General features: G+C 34.7%; 1 pseudogene; it reads right to left on the bottom strand.

Moving 5' to 3' along the window:
- Positions 1 to 24734: 24734 nt before the first annotated feature.
- On the bottom strand, positions 24735 to 25363 carry LOC118840945 (annotated as a pseudogene).
- Between the last annotated feature and the right edge of the window lie 286 nt (positions 25364 to 25649).

Below are 25649 nucleotides of genomic sequence, written 5' to 3' on the forward strand. Positions count from 1 at the left end.
AAATTAGAATTGGACAAGTAGAAGCTAATGACACTGAGGCATCAAGAATCAGTCAAAATCTAAACAATGAAAAATTAGAAGAAAATATAAAATATCTCATTGGAAAAACAACTGACTTGGAAAATAGATCCAGGAGAAGTGATCTAAGAATTATTGATCTTCTGGAAAGCCGTGATGAAAAAAAAAAAGCCTGGACAGTATTTTCCAAAGAATCATCAAGGAAAACTACCCCAAGGTGTTAGAACCAGAGAGTAAAATAGTCACTGAAAGAATCCACCAATCAACCCCTGAAAGAGATCCCAAATTGAAAACTTCAAGGAGCATTGTAGCAAAATTCCAGAATTATCAGGTCAAGCATCCAGAAAGAAACAATTTAAATATCATGGAACTACAGTCAAGATCACATAGGAACTTGCAGCTTCTGCACTGAAAGATTTGAGGGATTGGAATACGAAACTCTGAAAGTCAAAGGAGCTTGGACTACAAACAAACATCAGCTACTGAGCAAAATTGAGCATAAATTTTCAGGCAAGGAGATGGACATTCAATGAAATAAGGGAATTCCAGACTTTCTTGATAAAAAGGCCAGACCACAGTAGAAAATTTGATTTTTAATACAAGACTCAAGAGAGGCATAAAAAGGTAAACAGGGGGGAAGTATAAAAAAGAAAATAAAACCTTGTTATTTGACAAGGCCAAACTGTTTACATCCCTATATGGGAAAATGATATTTGCTAATTTTGAGAATGGTATAGTTAGCATGACATCAAAAAGGGATATGCAGAGACAGAGGGTGTGTATATTAATTAACTGATGTGATGATAAAAAACTTAATTAAGGGACAGAAAAGGATTGTAATGGAAGAAGAGGTAAGGAGGAACAGAGAAGGGTAAAACACATCACATAAAAAGGCAGAAAAATATTATATTAGAGAGGAAGAAGGGAGTGATAAGAACAGTGAACTTTACTCTCATCAGATTTGGTTCAGGGAGGGAATAACACTCTGCTAACTATAGAAATCAAACTTGCCCTATAGGCAGTAGGAGGGGTAAGGGAAAGAAAAAGATGGTGAGGTTAGAAGGGAGGGAAGAAGTAGTAAGGGAAAAGGGTAAGATAAGTGGTAGTCAATAGGGAGGGAATATGGAGGGAGGCAGTGGTCAAAAGCAAAACTGTTTTGAGGAGGGGAAGGGAGAAGGGACAAATAAAAACATAAACAAGGAGAGAAATAGGATGGAAAAAAGACAATAATCAAACTGGGAATGTGAATGGGATGAACTCTCCCATAAAATGGAAGCAGCATAATGGATTAAAAACCAAAATCCTACAATATGCTGTTTACAAGAAACACATTTGAAACAGGAGATACACACAGGGTACAAGGAAAAGTCTAGAGTAGAATTTATTATGCTTCAGCTGAAGTAAAAAAAAAAAAATCAGGGGCAGCCAAACTAATCTCAGACAAAACAAAATCAAAGATAAATCTAATCAAAAGAGATAAGGAAGAAAACTATATCCTGCTAAAAGGCAACATAGACAATGAAATAATATCATTACTTGACATAAATGCACCAAGTGGTATAGCATCCATAATCTTAGAGAAGAAGTTAAGGGAGTTTAAAAAAGAAATTAAGGGAGGTAACAAGAAGAAATAGACAACAAAATTATACTAGTGGGGTTCCTTAACCTCCCCCTCTCTGAACATGATAAATCTAACCTCAAAATAAACAAGAAAGAAGTCAAGGAGGTGAATAGAATTTTAGAAAAGTTAGATATGATAGACTTCTGAAGTCAAATGAATGGGGATAGAAAGGAATATACATTTTTCTCAACTGTACATTTCACATACACAAAATTGACCATGTACTAGGGCATTAAAAACCTCACAATCCAGTGCACAAAGGGTGAAGTAGTCAATGCATCCTTTTCAGATCATAATGCAATAAAAATTATTTCTAATGAAGGACCATGGAAAAATACGCTAAGAATTAATTAGAAACTAAATAATCTAATTCTAAAGAATGAGTGGGTTAAAGAACAAATCATAGAAAAAATCAATAACTTCATTCAAAAGAATGACAGTAATGACAAAACATTCCAAAACTTATGAGATGCAGCAAAAGCAGTTCTTAAGGGAAGTTGTATATCTCTGAATTCTGACATGAATAAAATAGAGAAAAAGGTCATCAATAAATTGGGCATGCAACTGAAAAAGGTAGAAAAAGAATAAATTGAAAATCCCCAATTAAATACCAAATTAGGAAAAACAAAGGAGACATTAATAGAATTGAAATCAAGAAAACTATTGAACTAACAAATAAAACTAAGAACTGGTTTTATGAAAAAAGAATAAAATTGATAAACATTTGGTCAATTTGATTTAAAGAAAAGAAAGAAGAAAACCAAAATACCAGTATCAAAAATGAAAAGGATTCATTCACCTCCAATAAAGAGAAAATTAAAACAATAATTAAGAATTGTTTTGCCCAATTATATGCCCATAGATCTGATAATCTTAAAGAAATGGATGAATATTTACAAAAATAAAAATCCCCCAGATTAACAGAAGAGGAAGTAAAATAACCCCAACTCAGAAAATAGAAATTGAGTAAGCCATCAATAAACTCCCTGGGAAAAAATCTCCAGGGCCAGATGGATTTACAAGTTGATTCTATCAAGCATTTAAAGTACAATTAATCCACAAACTTTATGTACTATTTGGGAAAATAGATGGAGTCCTATCAAATTCTTTTTTATGACACAAATATGGTACTAGTACTACATAAACCAGGAGGAGTCAAAACAGAGAAAGAAAATTATAGCCCAATTTCCCTAACGAATATTGATGCAAAAATTTTAAATAAAATGTTAACAAAAAGTTTGCAGCAACTTATCATGAGAATAATATACTATGAACGGGTAGGATTTATTCCAAGAATGCAAGGCTGATACAAAATTAGGAAGAGCTATCAGCATAATTGATCATATCAAGAACATCCTTAGCAGAAACCATAAGATTATCTCAACAGATGCAGAAAAAGCTGTTGACAAAACACAACACCCATTCCTATTAAAACACTAGAAAACATAGGAATAAGTGGAGTCTTCTTTAAAATCATAACTAGCATCTACGTAAAACCATCAGCAAGTATTATATGTAACAGGGATAAGCTAGATACATTTCCCATAAGAACCAGGGTGAAACAAGGATGGCCATTATCACCCCTATAATTCAATTTGGTACAAGAAATGTTAGCATTAGCAGTAAGAGAAGAAAAAGAAATTGAAAGAATGAGGATATGCAAAGAAGAAAATAAATTATCACTCTTTGCAGATGATAGGGTGATTTACTTAAAGAATCCTAGAGAATCAAGTAAAAAACTATTTGAAATAATAAATAACTTTACCAAATTTGCAGGATATAAAGTATACATGACATTCCCATGTATTACTAACAAAGCCCAACAGTAAGAGATAGAAATATAAATTCTATTTAAAGTTACTGTAGACATTATAAAATATTTGGGAGCCTACTTGACAAAACAAACCCAGGACCTATATGAACAAATTACAAAACACTTTTCACACAAAAAAAGTCACTTCTAAATAAATGGGAAAAAATCAGTTGCTCATGGTTAGGATGAGTTAATATAATAAAAATGACAATTTTACCTAAATTAATTTGCTTATTCAATTCCATACAAAGCAAACTACCAAAAATTATTTTACAGAGCTGGATAAAATAGTTACAAAATTCATCTGAAAGAACAAAAGGTCAAGAATATCAAGGGAATTAATGAAAAGAAATGCTAGGGAAGTTGGCCTAGCCAAACCAGAAATTATACTGTATTATAAAGTAGCAGTCATCAAAACTGCTTGGTACTGGTTAAGAAATAGAGTCATGGATCAGAGGAATATGCTAGGATCACAAGATGCAGTAGTCAACAATTGTAGCAATTTACTCTTTGATAAACCCAAAGATTCCAGTGTCTGGGTTAAGAATTCACTCTTTCACAGAAACTTCTGGGAAAAATAGTATGGCAGAAACTGGGCATAGACCAATATCTTACATAGTATACCAAAATAAAGTCAAAATGGGTTCATGATTTAGGAATAATGGTTGATACTGTAAGCAATTTGGGAGAGCAAGGAATAGTTTACCTGTCAGATTTGTCTAGAAGAGAAGAATTCATGAGCCAATAAGAAATAGAGAGTGCTACAAAATGCAAAATGGATAATTTTGATTACATAAAATTGAAAAGTTTTTGTACAAACAAAGCCAATGCAACAAAACTTATGTGGAAAGCACAAAATTGGGAGATTATTTTTACAACCAGTACTTCTGATAAAGGCCTCATCTCTAAAATATATAGGGAACTGAGTTTAATTTATAGGAATACAAGTCATTCCCCAATTTAGAAATGGTCAAAGGATATGGACAGGTAGTTTTCAGCGGACGAAATTAAGGATATCTATAGTCATATGGAAAATGGTCTAAATCACTATTGATTAGAGAAATCCAAATCAAAACAAGTCTTAGGTAGCACATCTCTCCTGTCAGATTGACTAACATGACAAAATAGGAAAATCATAAATGCCAGAAAGGATGTGGGAAAATTAGAACATTGTTACATTGTTGGTGGAGTTGTGAAATGATCCAGCCATTCTGGAGAGCAATTGGGAACTATGCCCAAAGGGTTATAAAAATATACATACCCTTTGACCCATCAATACTACTTCTAGGGCTGTATCCCTATTTATAGCTGCTCTTTTTGTGTTGGCAAATATTAGAAATCAAGGGGATGTCCATCAACTGGGGAATGGCTAAACAAATTGGGGTATATAAATGTAATGGAATAGTATTGTTCTGTAAGAAATGAGGAGCAGATGGACTTCACTATAACCTGAAAGACTTATATGAACTGATGCTGAGCAAGTGAAGCAGAACTAGAAGAACAATATACACAATTAAAGACACATGGTATCTGTAAGGACTAACTTTTATAGACTTGGCTCTTCTCATTAACGTAAGGCTCAAAGACAGCTCCAAAAGACTCATGATGGAGAAAGCTATGCATATCCAGAGAAAGAATTATGGAGTCTAAATGCAGATTGAGGGAAACTATTTTCTCTCTCTCTTTTTTCTTTTTTCCTTCTTCTTGGGTTTCATTTCTTCATTCTCATGATTCATTCCATTGGTTATAATTCTTCTTTACAACTTGACTATTATGTAAATAATTTCAATATGAAGGTATATGTAGAACCCATATTGGATCACATGCTATCTTGGAAGGAAGGGGGAGGAGAATGAGGGAGAGAAAATTTAGATAACAAAAACTTGTGGATCTGAGTGTTGTAAACTAAAAATAAAAAAAAAATTAAAAATAAATTAATTATTTAATTTTTTTTTAAAGAAATGAGGAGCAGACAGACTTCAGACTAACCTGGAAAGCCTTACATGATCTGATACTGGGTGAAGGGTACAGAACCAGGAAAACATTCTACATGATTACACACACATGGCATCTGTGATGACTAACTTTCACAGACCTGGCTTTTGTCAGCAATATAAGCTTCAAAGACAGCTCCAGACTCATGGTGGAAAAAGCTTTCCACATGCAGAGAAAGAATTACCGAGTCTGAATGCAGATTGAGGCAAAACATTTGCTATCTTTTAAGAAAAATTCCTTCTTTTTGGTTTTGTTTCCTCTTTCTCATGATCCATTCTATTGATTATAATTCTTCTTTCCAACTTGACTATTGTGTAAATAAGTTTAATGCCAAGGCATATGTAGAACCTATATCAAATAACATGCCATCTTGTGGGGGGAGGGAGGGAGAGAAAATTTAGAACTCAAAAACTTTTGTAATTGAGTATTGTAAAATAAAAATAGAAAATAATTTAAAAAAATTAAATTCTGTTGAATCATTTCAAACTAACTTCAAGTCTACTTAAAATCTTGTTCTTCTATTGACCTCCAGGAAACAGGAGAGAAATTGTATGAACTTAATCTTAATCTTCACACTTTCAAAATCTAAAATATTTAGCAATTACCATAATTTGGAAATTTACCATAAAGATATTACTATTTAGTCATAAATTTTAATATCTAGTTCATAATACTGTAAATTTATACAGACTAGGAACCAAGATTCCCTCTCTTCTTAACTGAGTATTGTCTGTTCTTCCAGTTTGGCCAGAGTCAGAAAGAAGTAAGAGAGAGAGAGAGAGAGAGAGAGAGAGAGAGAGAGAGAGAGAGAGAGAGAGGAGGGGGGGGCAGAGATTGAGATTTTCCTTTTTAAAGTTTTTGAAAATTCCTAAGAAAAAAATGCATTCTTTTTCCTTTGGCTGATAAGACCACTTATCTCCCACTGAAAGTTTATTCAAAAGGCAGTGCACACAATTTTCTAAAAGCAATCCAAAACTTTAATTTGACAAGTAGGAATGAGCCATCTAATGAGTGGAAGGTGTGACCATTTAGACAGGGTATCCCAGCAAACCAATAGTTCATTTGGCTGCTTCAATGGCCAATCTCAGTTTCTTTAATATATAATAATCAAAATTCCAAATTTAGGCCTGATTACTTTATTAACTGTATCCCTTGTAGGGATACCCTGGCCACAGCAAACCAGGAGCAGGCCTTGGGAGTGATTGAATCAGAAGCAGTAGCAGTGGCTACTTCTGGAGCTCTCATTCCACAGGTAGTAAGGGGGTCAAACAACTGGTCAGAAGGAGCTTACACAGGTCTTTTTGCAACATTGAGCTAGGACTCTGTTGCTTTACCCACACTTGGAACCAGGTCACAGTCTTGGGTGCCACTTCCAGGTCAAGGAGGATAATTAGCATAGCAGAGCTTGTAGCCACAGTGAAAGGAGGACCATCCTCACAATTCTGGGGCAGTGATAAACACATCTAGTTAGATCAAGCCACCTTGAAAGACCTGAAAATTTTCAGGTCACTAGAAGTATCTCCGAAAACAGCTACACAAAACCTCTGAAGCTTGGTATAGTGGACCCTCCTCACTAGAAGCAGAGCTCTACTTTAACAATGAGTTATAAGTGAAGTAGTAGGCTGGGAAAATGAACAAATAATGGGGGGACTGTGACCATAGAAAGTTACTTTGGTAACAGGGAAGATCAAAACACACACTCAAGAAGATAACAAAGTCAAAGTTTCTATATCCAATGCCACCAAGAAAAATATGAATTGGTCTCAGGTCATGGAAGAGCTCAAAAATTATTTTGAAAATCAAGTAAGAGAGAGAGAGGACAAATTGGGAAGAGAAAATAAGACTGATAAAAGAAAATTATGAAAAAAATGAGTCAACAGCTTCTTAAAGGAGACACAAAATAATGAAGAAAATAACACTTTAAAAAACAGACTAGGCCAAATGACAAAAGATATCCAAAAAGCCAATGAGGAGAAGAATGTTGGAGGAGATATGGAAAATAGGTACTATAATACCTTTTGGTTGAACTGTGAATTAATCCAACTACCCTAGAGAACAATTTGAGAATACACCAAATATTGTAAAATTATACAGGCCCTTACATCCAACAATACCACTACTAGATCTATATTGTCAAAGAGTTCAGGAAGTTAAGGCACAGAGAAGTTATGTGATTTGGTGAAGTCTGAATATTTCTAATAACCTTATATATGTACATATAATTTTCCCAGATAGAATAGGGTTGATCCTTTAAAGAAAATGTCTCCTCAGAAAATCACGTTGACTGTGATCCCATTTTAAAGCTGATTCTATTCTATATCACCCCCCAATATGTTGTAAAACTGCCTAACCCATATTTCTTTGTCTCTGAGTTAAGTTCAGAAATTTAGCTTTCCCCTCTGAGCTTAGTTGTCCTTCAAAGAAATATATTGTCTCTACACATCTTATTGCCCAAGTACAATTAAAGGAGACCTGTTATCTCTCAAATAAGCCTTGCAAGATGAAGATGGACATGAGTTACTGTCTTATCTATGCAATGTTGGCTGTCCTTTAAGACAATATGGATTATTTTCCATTCAGGTAGATTCTGCCAGTGAGTCTTCCACAGCAATAAAATGGAAAGTGGGTCTATTGTCAGGCTTGCATTCCTAACTTTCATTCAATTGTATGTAATCTATTATGTTTTGAGTTCTGTAACCAATAATAATATTTCATGCTTCTTGTTCTTTTTTCTCATGTTCTTCCCAAAACTATATTAAGGCACTACTTCAGAGTCTCTGAGAGAAGCCATTGGCCCAATGTATTGGTTACTGATGGCCTATTTAATAAATTGATCATGATCAGATAATTGTCCCTTAGTTTATATTAATTTCCAAATGTAACACTCCTTTTTGTTTTTACATCCAAAATGACAAGCATAATAGCAGGAACATAGTGAGGGAAGGCACCCAAACATACACAAATATTTATTAAAGTTCATTTTGTGGTGGCAAAGAATTGGAAAATAAGGGGAAGCCCATAAATTGAAGATGGTTGAACAAATTATGACATTGGAATGTGATGGAATACTAGTATGCTGTAAGACATGATGAAGGTTATAAGTTCGTGAAAACCTGAGAACACTTATGTGAAGTGATAGAAAATAAAATGAGGGGAACCAAGGGAATAGTAGAAGTAATATTGTAAAGAATAATCAACTATCAAAGACTTGGTAAATCTGACCAATATAATGATCCACAATTCCAAAGGACACATAGTGAAAATTCTATCCTCAAACTGAAGTGTACATTGAAGCATATTTTTCTTTTTGTGCATGTATGTGTGTGAACATTGCTAATATAGAAATGTTTTGAATAACTTCATACTTCTCGTAGACTCTGCATCCCTTGCTTCCTCAATGGATGTGGTAAGGGATAAAGAAAGGGAGGAATTTGAAACTGAAATTTTTTTTGAAAAATGTACTAAAATCAATCTAGAATGAGTTCAGGTAGTATGTCATCATCCCTTATCCCTAAGGCTTTAGGGTTGGTCTTCTTCCTTGGGCAGTGTTTTACTCTTAACTTGTTAATCATAGACTAGAAATTGGTGTTGCTAGAGCTGTGATATATAATATTACATATCTGCATCTATATCTATATATGATAGATGTATACATGTGTATGTGTATGTATATGTGTATATAGTATATGCATGTGTGTACATACATGTGTATATATACACACATATGCACATGTATGCACATGTATGCATATGTGTATATGTGTACATATGTATAAATGTATATGCATATATGTATATATTATATGTGCATGATTATATGTGTGTATATGCATATGTATACACGTGTGTATATTATATATATATACATATATATATATATATATATATATATATATATATACACACACATACATATTTGTAACCTGTTCAAAGATTTCTAAACTCCTTCATCAAACCAAATCAGAAATGTTTAGTTTAATTTTCAAACTTATCTTCATTTTAATTGATAGTTAAGTATATTGGAAAGAATGCTAGACCCAGAATCAGAAGAGAGTTGAATTCTACACCTGAAACTTCAATAAATCAATAAGAAGCATCTCTTAAGTACTTACTTTGTGCCTGGAATTTTGTTTGTCATTTTAGATACAACAACAAAAATGAGATAACTCTTGTCCACAAGAAACCCATATCCTACACGGAAAATGATGTTTACATATGTAAGAATACATGAAATACAGAGATTTGGCTAAGTCACTTAACCTGTATTGCCTTAGCTTCCAGATCTGCAAAATAGTTTTAATTAATAGTATTTTTATTTCTTGTTTCATCTCATTTTGAGGATAAAATGAGATAACACAGAAAATGTTTTTCGAAGTCTAATATGCTATACATAATCAAGGTCTTTAGCATATCTAAAATTAGCTTTTATGTGGCCAATGGTGCTTCAAAGGTACCTTCAAGACATATCAAAGGACTTCTACTAACAATGCTATGCAGTAGCAAAATCAAACTAAGCACTTTAAATAAAATGAGAAAATCAGCTGCCAGTTGTGATTTAGGATATTATTCCCTGTCTATTTTAAACTTAGAGTTTGTTTCAGTTTGCCTAATACATACTGAAATCCATTCACCAAAGTTTGAGAAAAGTTCTGGGATAAATGAATGAATGTTTGAATGAGTGAATGAAACCTCATTTATTAAGCACTTCCTATATGCTAAGCACTGTGCTAAACCGTAGGGATATAAATAAAACCAAGTAAGACAGACCCTATCCACCAGGAAGTAACATTCTATTTGGGAGAAGACAACACATAAAAGAGAACTAGAAGTAGAATGGAGAGGGAGATTGTACAGCCTGGTAGCATGGTTTGGTTATTGTTAGAGATTTGTGCAATAGCCCAATTCAAGGAAAGCTAACGGAAACACACCTATCATAGTACAAAACCCTAGGTGCAGCATCTTACATCTAGTAGAAAGGCAATGACCCTAAAATAGGGGGCAATGTTTGAGAATGGCAGAGGGAAATGGCTCTCAGGATGATGTGGAGAAGAATGTTTAGATTTCCTGTAGTGATCAGGTAAGTCTGTATCACAAATTTTGTAGCAAAATTTCATTTTGAGTGTTCCCACTGGAATTCTTGTTTATCCTTCACTGTCCCCTTCTCTATCTTTCAGCCATATGTAATTGTGCAACAGCCCTGCATTTCTCAGCAGGGCCCAAGGACTGTATTTCTTTCATCTTAATTTTAACAGTTTGTTTGGGAGAGCCAATTCTCTATTTCTTTCTAAATGACTGCTAACCAATCTGAGAAAGTTGACTTCTGCTAAGATATTATATCAGTAATTAAGATGGGACTTTCTTTCACTGCTTTCTCTTTTAGCAGTTATTTAATCAAGTGCCCTTGATGAGTGTGGAATTGGTTTCTTTGATTAGATTGGGAGTCTTTGATGACTTGCTTGCCTCAAGGGAAAGCCTAGATTACACTGGTTTGAGTCACATGTTTGTGACACTTTTTGGTCGTGTGGGTTTGAGTAGCATGTTGTGATGCCCTTTGACCCTGAACAGGATATATAAACTCAGAAGTTGGTGTTTTTCCTAGGGGCTCTTACTCAATGGAAGAGTGGCATATGACTCTAGGCAAGCCATTCTAACTACCCCACCCCCACCCCACCCCGGGCTTTGCTAACGCAGTGGTTGGTTTATATTTGGTCTGTTTATAATGCATGTTTATAATTTGTTTGCATTTGCTCTGAAGTTCAGGTTGCTGGCTTTTCCTCCTGAACTAAGTAAGTTATATATGTATGTTTGAATAAAGTGATATTGTTAACCCCTTACAGTTATTTTCCTTACTAAAACAGATCAAAGAACCTGTGATGGCAGCTCTCCTTGCTGGTCTTACTGGCTCTTGTACCTCAACAGAAGCTGCTAGTCAAACTGTTGTTACAGATAGTAATGAATTAATGTGTTCCTTTCTAAGTTTACATTACTCAATGTTTGTAGTAGCTTTCTATAACCTAATGTCTTATCTCACAGTGATGATGTACTATGATAATTTCAAGCCCCTAAGACAGACTACTGGAGTTGATATTTTTGCACAGTTTAGTCTACAAATATCACTAAATCTTATCATGAATATGTAGTAGCACGCCATAGAATTCACCTATAAAATGGGACTTACCTATGGCTCATCATATGGTATATTCATTCTCACTCATTATTAAGTTGAATATATGCCTTGGATGTCCCTGGTGACCTCCACATTCATATTAGTTTAAAATATAATCAAATCTAAAGATTGTGTAAGGGAAAAGTGAATTAAAATTGTTTCTCACAAGGACAGATACATATGGGAAATGGCATAAAGGGAATTCCCTTTCTACCTTGCAGAAAATATAAAATAGAAACACTGAATAGTGTTGCTGTTATTTTGGGGGACAAATCCATCATGATAGAGAATCCTTCAATAACATGATACATTAATACCTAAATTCAGCTATAACCTCTTATATAATTACAGTCTTAGATTTCAGAAAACATTCAATACAATACCCTAACGTTACATATAAAACAAGGCTTAGAAAAGCCCTATGAGTAACCTGAGGTTAAATACTTAATTTGTTCCAAAGCTAGAACTAAATTAAGGTCTTTTACCTCATACACTTTTAATCTTATAGCAATAGTAATCACTATGTCTTTCATTTATGACAATTGGGACCAATTTGATTTTGAAGGATTGGTAGTTTTTCAGAGGTAAGAAAAGTGTGAATACATACGTGCACATATATCTATATATACATATGCATGTATGTATATAAAAATTATTATTTTAAATGCAAGTGATGCTAGCCTAGAATAGTTTGTAATTTAAAAAAGTAAGCATGTATCCTCTGTATATCATATCAATAAATCTCTGTGAATTTATTTTTAAGATGAACTGCAATGACCCTCCATGCTTGAGTAGATTCTCAGATTAACAAAATCCTCATCAGAAAAAAATACATGATTGATTCCATCCCATACTTGAAAAATAATTCCCAATTAATAAAGTGGTCATCCAGACTTTGCTTGAGGATCATTGACTATAGATACTAATATAAGATGGTTGTCCTGAATAATGTAAGTCACTTCAGTAGGAGTCTTGGAAACACTAAAGTTGTATTGATGTTCTTAACCAATTAATCATAATGATGGGCAATAACTTTGGAATGAGAAGAAATGTGCTTTTCAGCATTACAAATGCATTTCAAGCACTGTTAATAATATCACTTGGAGTGAAAGTGTTTCATTTTCCACTAAGAAATCACTTCTCTCAAAACTTCCTAAAGGTGAAATATTGCTGTATAGAGAATGTTCAAACCAATGAACAAAGGGATATGTTGTCAATCAGCAAAATTCTAATGGGCCATTTAAAATATTAAGTAGTCATGGAATGGAAAAACTGTCAGGTGTTATCATGTGTGCCTTTATGAAGCTTATCTTGTCACAAAATGATATGTCAGACTACAGGCTAACTTCATTTTGCAAAGAAAATTCAACTTGGAAAAAAGCATAGATGATGCATGAAGTGTTTAGAAAAAAGAAAATAATTACTACTTGGAAAATAATTTTAAAAGAAAATCAGCTTAATTAATTAATGTATAGTCTTAATGAAGTTAAATGACTGATTGATCTCCTATGGGTAATAGATCTATACACAGAGAAAAAATTCTCAGCCCATGACTACAGACTTTTATTGGATTATCCATTCTGTGCATGAGTTTGCTTGATCAGAGGGATTTAATGAGTTGATGTTTATGGCTCAATATCATTGCTTCTTAGTTACTAGAAAACCTGCTAAAAATTATGTTAAAATACACAGATAGCTGATTCCAAAATGTGCCCACATTAGTAACAAATAATTTTATTTCTGGTAAAAATAAACCAATTTCATTTTTCATGTTTTTATTTGGTGTTGCCATATCAAGGACCTTCTAATTCCTTTCTTAAGTACTCATGAGCTATAGGCATTAGGCTTCTGTGAAGTCTTGCATTATGTCGCTTCTGAACCATATTTCCCAGGATTTAAACTTGGAAGGTACCTTAGAAGCTATTTAATTCAAGTCCATCATGAATTTAGAGGTGAAGAAAAGGTGTTCCACAGAAGTTATATAACAAGAGTAAAGTAAGACAGATAATGTTAGATGTAGAATTTGAATGTGAGTTACTCATTCCTGAGCAAGGCCTCTTTCTATTTTACTTTGCTAATCAGTAATCATGATGGGAAAGTGTAATGGTCTATACATGTTAAACAATATATTAGGTAAAAGTAAATATTTATTTTCATCATCTTCCAATTTTCTGTTGTTTACTTTGGTTACAACCTATCAAAAATATGTTGACTTGCTTTGAGAGTATTGATGGAGTCCTGCAAATAATTCCTCAACATCTTTATCCTATTCAAAAGATGATGATGGGGCATAAGGTCGAATTGTTTGTAAGGAGATCTTTTTGTAAATACTTATGAGTACTGAAATGTAAAATGTGCAAATGTCACATGAAATTTATGCTATCATTTCTCCTATGTTTTTGTTTATTGATACACAATCAATCATAAAGCATTTATTAAGCTGTGGCATCATGCTAGATAATAGAGAAAAAGGGGGGAAATAAAACAATCTCTGCCCTCAACAAAGTTACATTTTGTTAGAAGTAGAGAACATATAGTGCAATTAAAGAAAGGATTATTAACATTTTATGATCCCCTTTGTTCTACTCTATTAATGTACCAGTCATACAGGACTGGTAGCCACTTTATACTTTTCATTCTTTTTTGGGTTGCTATGGATTAAGAGTTCATTGCTAAGTGCCAGCCAATTTGTGATGATGAGCCTCTTTGTGTTTAGGTAGAGTGAATATTTGAAAGCACAATCAGTCTTTTGCCAGGTGTTTTTTTCCCAAACTTTGTAGCATGGTAAGAACTTCCAGAACATTTAGTACATAGACCTAGTCTTGAGGAAACAAAGATTACTTCCATGCACTAACTACCTACAGATTGTTCTATTGATACTTCTGTTTTTAGATATCATCATTCTAATTAGAAAGCCTAGAATGATCAAAACCTTCTAAATGGTAGTGACAACCACTTAAAAGGATATAGCCTAACAATTCAAACAGTGAACATAATATAGGTCATAACTACCGATTTTTCATCTTGGACATATACAGATGGACAGTGGTTTGAGAAGAGAATTGAATAAAAGTGCAAGAGCAAGATGGATTTTATTTTGGAAACTACATTGCGCTTTCAATGAAATAAGCTTCTCCACGAACGTAAAAAAAAAACTTCATCCAATTCTAAATCAATTCAGTACACATTAATTATGTACCTGCTATACACAACATATACCTACTTCAACTCAGGAAGATCCAAATTTAACCTCTTACACCTCATGACTCTGTGACACTAGGAAAGTCACTAGAATTCTCATTATCCCTGAAAACTCCAGGACTATAACACAAGATGGTTACTGTTCAGCCTTTGTGGAAGGAGATATTATGCGAAGAGTTCCTCACACTGATTTAGTCAAAGGTTCAATCTACTCAGCCTCCAGGAAAGAAATTGAGATAATCACTGCTTGTCTTACACATTTACTCGGAGTTTCTAATAAGGTACTCATCCATGAAAACTGTCACCAGTATACTTGAAAGCATAAAATTTTACCAATATGAGCGGTTTATTCCGATTCTGAACTGTTAACATTAATCTATTCACTCACACAATAATGTTCAGTAGCAATGGCAATTGGAGATGATTGAAGTTTTGGGCTTTACATACTTGAACTGTCACCTATAAATTGGCCTCAATAATGAAAGTGACATGAGATCCCTTTCCTTGGCATGATAAGTATAAGGTGAAAAAGAGAGCTTGTGTTTGTGCTTCTGTTTATAAAGGGGAGGAACTCGTCAAACTAGGGATAGAATTTAAGAAACAATCTCAATTTACATATAGTTTAAATTTGTTAACAGCTATCAGTGAATACTCATACTTTGCGGTGAAAAGAGTTTTATTCCAAGTGAAAATAATCCCATTTTAGAGTGGGTTGGCCTGACCTTTAATGGAATCAAGGCAGTGTTCAGAGGCATGCAAGCAAGTGTTATTAAATCTTCTGTAAGTAATGAAATAACATTAGAGATAGTGCCAGTTTAAATATCCTTTAAGCATCTGAATAAACTTAGCAGCAAAGAAACTAAATGCAACTTATGGTGAGATATGGGTCAGATCAGCCACATGCTTACATAATAATATTGGAGGTATTTTTAAATAATATCTCTAGAAGTCATCAAATTGTAGTTGTTACTTGTTTTTGTTTGGTCCATGAGCTAAAAAGTTTTTTTCACAACTTTATAAAATATTTTCTTGTATTTAAAATTGCAAAAAAAACCCATAATTCTTAGCTACAAGAAACAAAAAAAAATAGAATATGGTCTTTGGTTTTCAAACAGTTTCACGATCCCTAATTTAGACCCTTATTTCATAGATGAAAAAAAATAGGTCAGTTCAACAGAATAAATATAAGTTGCATTCTCATGATTACTGAAGTGTTCAATCCAGGAGCAGAACTTGGGTTTTCACAGTCCCAGTTGTAAGGACCTTAGTATCCTATCCACCTTGCTAAATGAAGACAGTGAGGATACTAGGGAGACTCAAATCTCCTCATTCACCTAGGCAAAGTTAGGCCTATGTTAATAGCCAAAAGCCCTTTTCCTAGCTTCAGAAAGTTTCAATGTAAAGTAGTTATCAATTCCTCAGGCATTTCCCCAGTCACTCCCAGCAAATGGAGAAGTCTTGAAAATCTAAGAAGCCTATATTTCACCATTTACTTTGCGATTTATAAGTCACTTTATTTATTAATCCACTAACAATTTTAATATTGTTTTAGTCTTGTAATTTCACTATGAGGAAATTCTCTCTTTCAAAGCAGATCCTCAACATCTGAGTAATTCATAATATTAGAGAAGCAAGTGAAGGCAATGAGGGGCTCAATTCCTTTTCCAGAATCACAATAGTGTATGTCAGAATTCTAATATAAATGCAGGTCTTCCACTTGACTCTTCAGGCCAGCTCTCTTAACACTATGCTGTGTTATCTCTCATGCTTTTAACTAATTTATGAAAGTGTTTATGCCAATCTTTTCTCCAATGTTATTGATCTTAAATTCTGAGACTCAGCTTAATTTAAGGGTCTCATCTCCACATGACCAAAACAGATTTTTCTTTTTTTAAACTATACCCTCATATTTGCAGTAACTTTTGCATATGCTTTGAAATATTTAAATTAAATGTCATTTTGGTATTTAAATAAATGAATTTGAATTAAGGCATAATGATTACATTCAATATGTCATCACTTAAGGAAGATGACATAATTAAGCATATTTGTTTCAGGAAAAAAAAACCTGCTGCATTCTGATAACATGTCTATACAGGGAGAAGACAGGGCTAAAACTGGGATATTTGCTCTATTAGAAACTGAAAAATTGTTATGGAATACATACAAATAACATGTAGAATTTCTCTCCACTACTTTGGCAATGTAATTAACTTATTGAGCTGTCAATAAATATCAGGCTTTTATTTCAATTAAAAAAATAATTAGCACTCATATGCAAAGCAAAGAATCACTGTAACATAAAATTCAGGGCTGGAAATATCTGTGTTTATGTCCCAGCTCTGACATACTAGATATTTACCCTGGGCAAGTCATTTAGCTTTTCAATGACCTAATTGACACTTTAGAATCAATGTATTATTAATTTATCAATCACTAACATTTATTAACCTTACTATGCATGAGATACTATACTTTTAACTGGAATTTAAAAAAAAGCTACCCACAAGAAGTTTGCATTCCATTTGGGTTATTTACAAATAAGAAAATATAAAAGCATATTCAAAGGAATGGTGGGAAAGGAAGGCACTATTTAAGGAACCAAGAAATGCCTCTTATAAATGGTCTTTGAATTGAGACTTAATGGAATATAAGATATCCAGGGTGGGGGGAAATGAAGAGGGGCAGTATTTGAGGCATGAGGAATATGACAAATGTAAAGGCATAGAAATGGGAACTTAAAAGTCATGCACAGAGTAAAACAAATAGGTCAATTTCCCCAGTAGGTAAGAGTACGTAGCCTGAAAAGGAAAGCTTACATTAATCTCTGAAGGGCTCTGTGTATTCTCAAGGAAATTCCTAAATTCTATAGAGTATCACAGAATTTTTAGAGTGGTATCTGACCTCAGTAGCAATCTAATCCAACCCACACACAAGAAGGCATCTTTACTAACATACCTGGCAAATATTCATCTAGCCTTTTCATGAAGGTCTTAAATAAGAGGTAACCTAGTGTATCCTAATGAAATCCATTCTAATTTACAGAACTCTATTTCTTGGGAAATTTTCCCTCCTGATGTCATCTAAATTCACTTATTTGCAACTTCTCCTTCTGTTCCCATCCTCTGGATCCTAGTAAATCTTATCCCTCTTCTTCATGACAGCCCTAAAATACTTAAAGATACCAACATATCTTCCTGCCCCCCCACACACAGACACACTCTTCTATCTTCTTTTCTCAGGTCTTTCTCCAGTTTACTCAACCTTTCCTCATATGACATGGACTTATATTCAACATTACATTGACTTTTCTGTCTGCCTTTTCACTATGTCACATTCATATAAATCTCAAAGTAAACTTGTAAATAGGTGTTTGAGAGTAAAGCCCTACACCCAGTATAAAAATTTGCCAGTATAATAGAAATTTTAGTATTTTGAAAAAGAAAAATCAAATTTATCCAGTTAAAATGAAGTTAAAATAAAATCACTGGAAAAAACTTTTGCATTTAAATCTTAAGCTTGCATGTCCTAAAATGTCCAAAAAAATAGCTATTGAATTCTACATGGTAAGATTGTTTTTCACCCTTTGGAGTAATTCATTGGCACTGTAATATTCCCACTTAGCAGGAGATTTTGACCACAATTTAATGAGTATCATTGCCTACAGAAATCATCAGGGGTGGGGGAGAGAACCAAGATGGCAGAGTAGAAGCAAGGACCTGATTGAACTCTCCCCCAAAACCACTTGAAATACCTGTAAAAAAAGACTCTAAACAAATTCTAGAGCAACAGAAGCCACAAAATGACAGAGTGAAGCAGATTTCCAGCCCAAAACAATTTGGAAGGCTGAAAGGAAAGGTCTATTGCACCATGCTGGGGGGAGTGCAGCCCAGCCTGGGCTGTGCCAGCACAGACAGGACTGGAGCAGGCCTCAGTGCGCTGGATCAGTGGCAGCTGCAGTGGTTTCCAGACTGTTAACCCATAAAGCCCAAAAACAGATTCAAAGGTCAGTGGGAAAGCTCTCTCAACTAGGTGAGAGAGCAGCATGGTCTGGCCACAGCCCCAGACCCATCCCCAGGTCAATAGCCACTGCAACAGACATAGCTGCTTCTGGATCTCTTGGCCTACAGATGGTGGAAGAACTGACCTGCTGATCTGGGTTACAGTCCTGGATGGTAGTCTTGGGGTGAGGAGGAACGCTGGCATGGCAAAGTTGGTGATGGCTATGGAAAGGGAACCCTCCTCACAGTTGCAGGGCAGAAAAGGGTACTTGTGGCTGCTCACAGATAAAAGCACAGGCCAGGAGAGGAGTAAACACCTCTCTTTTGATCATAGCATTATGGAGGAGCTGAAAATTAACAGGTCCCTAGAGATATCTCTGAAAACAGCTGCACAAAACATCTGAAACTTAGGACAGTACACCCTCCAATTAACAAAAGGCTCGAAAGTGAAATAATTGGCAGGGAAAATGAGCAAACAGGGGGAAAAGAATAATACTATTGAAGGTTACATTTTTGGTAAAAAGATGTTTTCTTACACACATACTGACAGGGGAGATCAAGGCATACAGCCAGAGGAAAACAACAAGGTCAAGGATCCTACATGCAAAGGCTCCAAAAAAAAAGATGACATAAACTCAGGGCGTAGAAGACCTCAAAAAGGATTTTAAAAATCAAGTAAGAAAAAATAGAGAAAAAATTTAGAAGAGAAATGGGTGTGATGCAATAAAATCATGAAAAGGTAGGGGGTGGAGCCAAGATGTTCATGTGAAAATAGGGACTCCCTTGAGCTCTCCCCAAACCCCCCTGTAAAAATGACCTTAAAAAAATTCTAGAGCTACAAAGCCCACAAAATGACAGAGTGATAGAAGTCTCCGGTGCAATACCATCTGGATGGTCACTGGGAATGGTCTATCACACTGTGTTGGAAGCTGAGCACAGAACAGAGTGGGCCACACAAGGACAGACCAGACCAGAGCAGACCAGGAGGACAGGCCTCAGCTCCCTGAATCGCTGAGCTGTGGCAGTTTACAGACTTCTCAACTCACAAATGCCAAAGACAATGTGTAAGGTCAGTGGGAAAACTGTTGGGCATGGGTGAGGAAAGGGCATGGTTCAGCCTCAGCCCTGGGGCAGAGAATGTGGATGCAGTGGTGGCAGCAGCAGCAGTGGCGGCTGGTTCTGGAGCTCCAGGCCCACAGATGGTGGGGTGAATCAACCAGCTGATCAGAGCAAGAGTGCAGGGATCTATTTCCTGGCACTGAAGCAGAATTCTCTAGTTTTTCCCTGCTTGAATCTGGGTTGCAGTCTTAGTTGGTGGTCCTTGGGGGAGGAGGAGGGCTGGGGTGGCAGAGCTTGGGGTATCTATTGAGAGGGAGTCCTCCTGGTAGTTATGCAGCAGAAAGAAGTGCTTGCACTCACAGACCAGAGCACAGGCCAGGAGAGGAGTATCATACCACTTCAGAATAGAAGTAGCTCTGAAAACAGCAGTGCAATACCCTGAAGAATGGGACAGTGCACTCTCCACTCTGGAAGCAGTCATACCCTGACAAAGAGATCAAACATCAAGTAATTGTCTGGGAAAATGAGCAGACAGGATAAAAGGGCTAAGACTATAGAATCTTAATTTGGTTACAAAGAAGATCAAAACGTACAGCCAGAAGAAGTCAACAAAGTCAAAGATGCTACATCAAAAGCCTCCAAGAAAAATATGAATTGGTCTCAGTCCATGGAAGAGCTCAAAAAGAATTAAGAAAATCAAGTGACATAAATGGAGAAAAAATTAGAAAGATAAATGAGAATGATGCAACAAAATCATGAAAAATGAGTCAACAACTTGCTAAAAGTGACCCAAAAAAGACTGAAGAAAGAAAAGCATGAAAAACAAGTCAACAGCTTACTAAAGTAGACCCAAAAATGCTGAAGAAAAGAACACCTTTAAAAATATACTAAGGCAAATGGCAAAAGAGGTCCAAAAATCTCATGAGGAGAAGAGTGCCTTGAAAAGCAGAATTCACCAAATTGACCCATGAACTCCTCACATTTCGATTCCCTTCCATAACACCTTTGACCATATGCATATAATTTTATTGTATTTGGAAACAATGCATCACCTTAGAAGGCAATCTTTTCTATAAATGTTGTGTTTTTACAGAGCTGAAAGGAGACCCACATTGAATTCTGGAGTTTTCCATGAGGACAGGAATGGGGAATTAGAGAGCAATAAAAAAAACTTATTCTAAAGAAATATGTACTTCATAAGACATACTTTGATGCTGTAAATAATCTGTGAATTCACTTATTTAGACTCTCTTCAGATACCTTCACCTCTTACTTTATGAGATGTTTTTACCAAAAAAACCCAATTACCTGAAGCCAGAGCTTCTAATGATGAAGTTTGTGCTCTTTTTATTCCTCTTCAGGCTGTACTACTAATTCCTCTAGACTTTCTCTACAATGTCCCAGAGATCTCTCTTCTCTGGAAGCTCACTATAGCCTTGGCCTTTTCACACTGGAAGTGCTCTTCCTGTTTTGATAATTTCCCCTGATTGGCTAGTTCCTACTAGAATATCCATTTTAAGGAGAAACCCATGTCTTCATTGTATTCTAGGATGAACTAATAAAAGTTCTATTTTTTTTTCTACCATCCTCTCCCATCCTCATCTGTCTTTCTCTACCTTCCTTCCCCTCCCCATCTCATTATAATCCCCTTTTATGTGTATTATTACCTTTCTTAGAATATGAGCTCTAGACAAGGACTTTCTTTTTGTACTTATATTCCTAGCACTTACCACATTGAATAAGGGCCTATTAACTCTTCACTCTCTCAAGTTTATCTAATTTGATAAATTGACTTGATGAGTTGACAGAGGCATCTAGAGGTCATAGAGATCTGAATTTGGAAGCTCAAAGACATGAATTTTAATTCTGTTTCAACTAGCTAGCTGCCCTGAGCAAGTGACAATCTGTCCCAGCTTTATGGTTTTTTTTCCTCATTTATGAAATGAGGATCATAATATCACCTACCTCATAGGGTTTGTGTAAGGACCAAGGTTAGTCTGTGATTACATATAACAAATCTAATTCCAGCTAAAGATGTAGATATAAAGATAAAGGTATATGTAGACACATATATATGAAAATACATATATGTATAGTTATGATGTATGTGTATGTGAGTGAAAATTCCTTTACAAACCTTAAAGCATTATATAAATGCCACTATGATCTTTTGGGATAGTAGTAAGGAGTTTGAAATAAATAGGCTTTGAATTATAGGCACTTCTTTCTTAGGAGTCAGAGATTATATTCTGTTTATACATTCTTAATAACAAATCTCATCGGGGTAATCATAAAGATTTTGCAATAATTAAATCATTATTTGAGAAGGACAAGTTCACTGCCAATATTTTCCTCCTTGATCATTTTCAAAGGTAAAGAAATGTGTTAGATAAACCTTAGAGACTGGAGAGATAGAATCAAAATAATATCAAAGTTAATGATTCCAGATATGTAGAAGTAATTGTCTTAATATGGTAGATAAATCCATCTCTGAATTAATTTTCTAATCTGTAGTTGTTGCTCATTCTTTGACCTTTTTTTCAATTATTTCAAGCCACTTAAAGATACTTTATTCTCTCTCCAAAGAGATCACATTTATTACATTTTTAGTTTGGTTGTTTATTTTAAAAGCTTCTCAGGCAAACTATTGTATTAGTCAAAATAGGTGGTAGTTATGATATATATGTATATGTGCACACACACACACACATAGACACACAGACACACAGACACACACATACACATATATATCTATGTAATAGATATATATGTATATATATATATAAAATAGGTATATATATAATAGGTATACACACACACATACACACACATATGTGTGTGTGTGTATATATATATATATACACACACACATATATTTACATTTTGTATGGTTTCTGATATGCTTTATTCCATAAAATAACTAACAAATTTTCCATGGTTTATCATAGCTTCTCTTTCATCTATACAACTGACTGCTTATCTGTAATTTTATAGAATATTTAATGACATAATAAGATAATTAGGAGCCCCGTATAGCCCAAGGCATCTTTCATCTATAGGCAATCTTGAATTTTCAATGACCCAGAATTTCTGAGAATGCATTAGTTTATTAAGCAAAATCTTAAGAATTACCTCCTATTTAAAATATTTTGCTAACTTTAAAGCATTACATAAATATTACTGATATTGATGAACATAACCATTATAATGATTACTTTCCTTATTGCTCTTGGGGAAGTGGCATGCCTTAGGGCAAGTACATAAAGCATGTAATTGAAGTTTGAGAAAAAAGAGTTTTGCCACTGGCATTTTCCTCTAAAATAACATCATTCTATCTTAGTTTTTTCTCTTCTCACACTCCTGGAAATTCATAACGAGTGATATTCTGAAAGTGCAGAATCAAGGAATCAAGAGATTTGAAATTGAAAATGGACCTCAGCTGTTATTTTTTTCAACCTACATATAGATTTCAATGTAATTGGCTGCCTTTATAACATAATCTATTTCACTTTATATATTTAAAAATATTATTCTGATACGGGAACCACAGATTTCACCAGACTTTGGAAAAGACCCATAACATAAAAAAGATTAATAATTCTAGCTTTTACTGTTAAGAGGCTTTTATTCATTTATTTTGTTGTGGTGGTTGTTGTGATAGTTTTATTTATTTTTGCTACTATTTTGCATTTGCTATTATTTTTGTTTTTCCATGCAATCACTACTAAATTGTCTCTTTTTAGCTTCCATCCTTACTCATGAATTTTGCTGTGGTAGCAAACAAAACAAGTCAAATCCCTTCTCCACATGTCAGCCCTTTAATTATGTCAGAACACCTATCATGTTCCTCTGAGGCTTCTCTTCTACAAGGTAAATATCCCCAATTCCTTCAACTAATATTTTGTAAGACCCCTCTTCTAAAGGAACACAGGAGACAAATCACATGAGTAAACAACCATGATATTTAAATCCCTAGGCATCTATGCAACATGAGGTAGGGATCCTGGATTACATGGAGGCATACCAAGTCAAAGGTTAAGGAGCTCCATAGAATAGTAATGGTCCAGTATCAGATCACCAACTGCTTCACTCTTGCTCATCTCACAATCAATACTTATGGTCCAATTATTACAGTACACAATGGTGGAACTCTTGAAAACATCATACTGTTGGCTTCTGGTTTCTAATCTGTTCTACTGTCTGCTATTTTATGAGTGAATTCATTCCATTCGTAGCTGCAGTAATGATTACTAAGTGTGTGATTCCCTCTACACAATCCTCTTCTGTTTATCCTTCTCTCTTTCTGTCCTATACTTCTAAAGTATATTTTGCTTCTGATCACTGCCTTTCTTTATACTTTCCCTTTTATCACCCATTTTTTCTGTTATCTACTTCCTCTCCTTCTTCCCTTTTGGGTAAGATAAATTTCTATCTCTAATTGAGTATCTATCCATCCATCTAAATCAATCTATCAATTGATGATCTATTGATATAGGTCTATTGTTCTATCAATGTAGATAAATCTATTGATCTATATCTGTAAAGATATATACCTAGATCTATAGATGTATATGTAAGTATACTTCTGAACACTTATCTAGATATAGATCTATATATAGAGATGATAGACAGACAGATAGATAGATAGATAGGTAGTTTTTACCTCTGAGCCAATTCAGATGAGAGTTAAATTCAAGCTTTAACCTCTTCCCCCAATTGTGAAAGGTGTTAACACTTTATGAAAATACTCATCCTCATACCTCTCTTTGATATGTTGCATCCTAATGACAATGTAAAATAATTAAATTTATTACTGTGGTCAAGATAAGGAAGAAGTTTGGGCCTAGTTTATAAAATGCTTCATCTCTCTCTTATCCACTTCCCCAAGCTTTTCCTCTTCTTTTTATTTTTTTCTTTGCTGTCTTCCATCTTGTGGGGTAAAATTTCCTTCATTAAATTATATATATATAGCATATATTTTTTCAACATTAACATGTATTTTGGTTTAGGTCTCTACATAGTTGACATTCTATTGATTGGCTTTGGTTTTGTTTTATTTTGTTTTGTTTTTGCATCTTCTATAAAAATTTGTCTTTTATTTTCCAACCCTGATTTGTTACCAACTAGAAACGGACATTCTCACCATCCTTGACTCTTAAAATCTGCTCCCTGAAGTCAGTAATTGCTGCAAAAAATTGCTGCTCTCTTACAGAGAAGATGTACATAAAGTCCTCCCCACTTTGGAAGTAGTTGTCCCTGATGGTCGAATAGTCCCAGATCCCAACAGTGTCAAGAATGTTGATCTGGACCTCTTCTCCATCCAGGACTACCTTCTTCTAGTAGCTGTCAGCTTTGGTTGGCTCACAGTTTCCCAAAACTTATCCCACATGAACTGCAGATTCAAAGTAGGTTTCCCAACCACCACTGACAACTATAATGGCTTTTTGTAACACGAAAGAATTCTGGCCCTGGGGCTCATTTCCTGTCATCTTTGGTTATGGATGTATCCCAGGAAGAAAGAAAAATCTGTAGACCATCAGGGGCAGCGGCAGATGAGCACACACTTCCAGGGTAAGTCTAAGGCTGCTGCCTGCAATAGAGTAGCCATTTCCCTTACAAGGCTGGCTCCTCATTGAAGCTGCTGCCCCCAGTTTTTTGTTTGTTTGGTTGGTTTGGTTTGGTTTTGGGGGGAGGTAATAAAGGTTAAGTGAATTGCCCAAGGTGACATCATGGTAAGTATCTGAGGCCACATTGGACTTGTCTTCCTGACTCTAG

The sequence above is a fragment of the Trichosurus vulpecula genome, chromosome 3, assembly GCF_011100635.1.
Source record: "Trichosurus vulpecula isolate mTriVul1 chromosome 3, mTriVul1.pri, whole genome shotgun sequence".
NCBI classification, from domain to species: Eukaryota; Metazoa; Chordata; class Mammalia; order Diprotodontia; family Phalangeridae; genus Trichosurus; species Trichosurus vulpecula.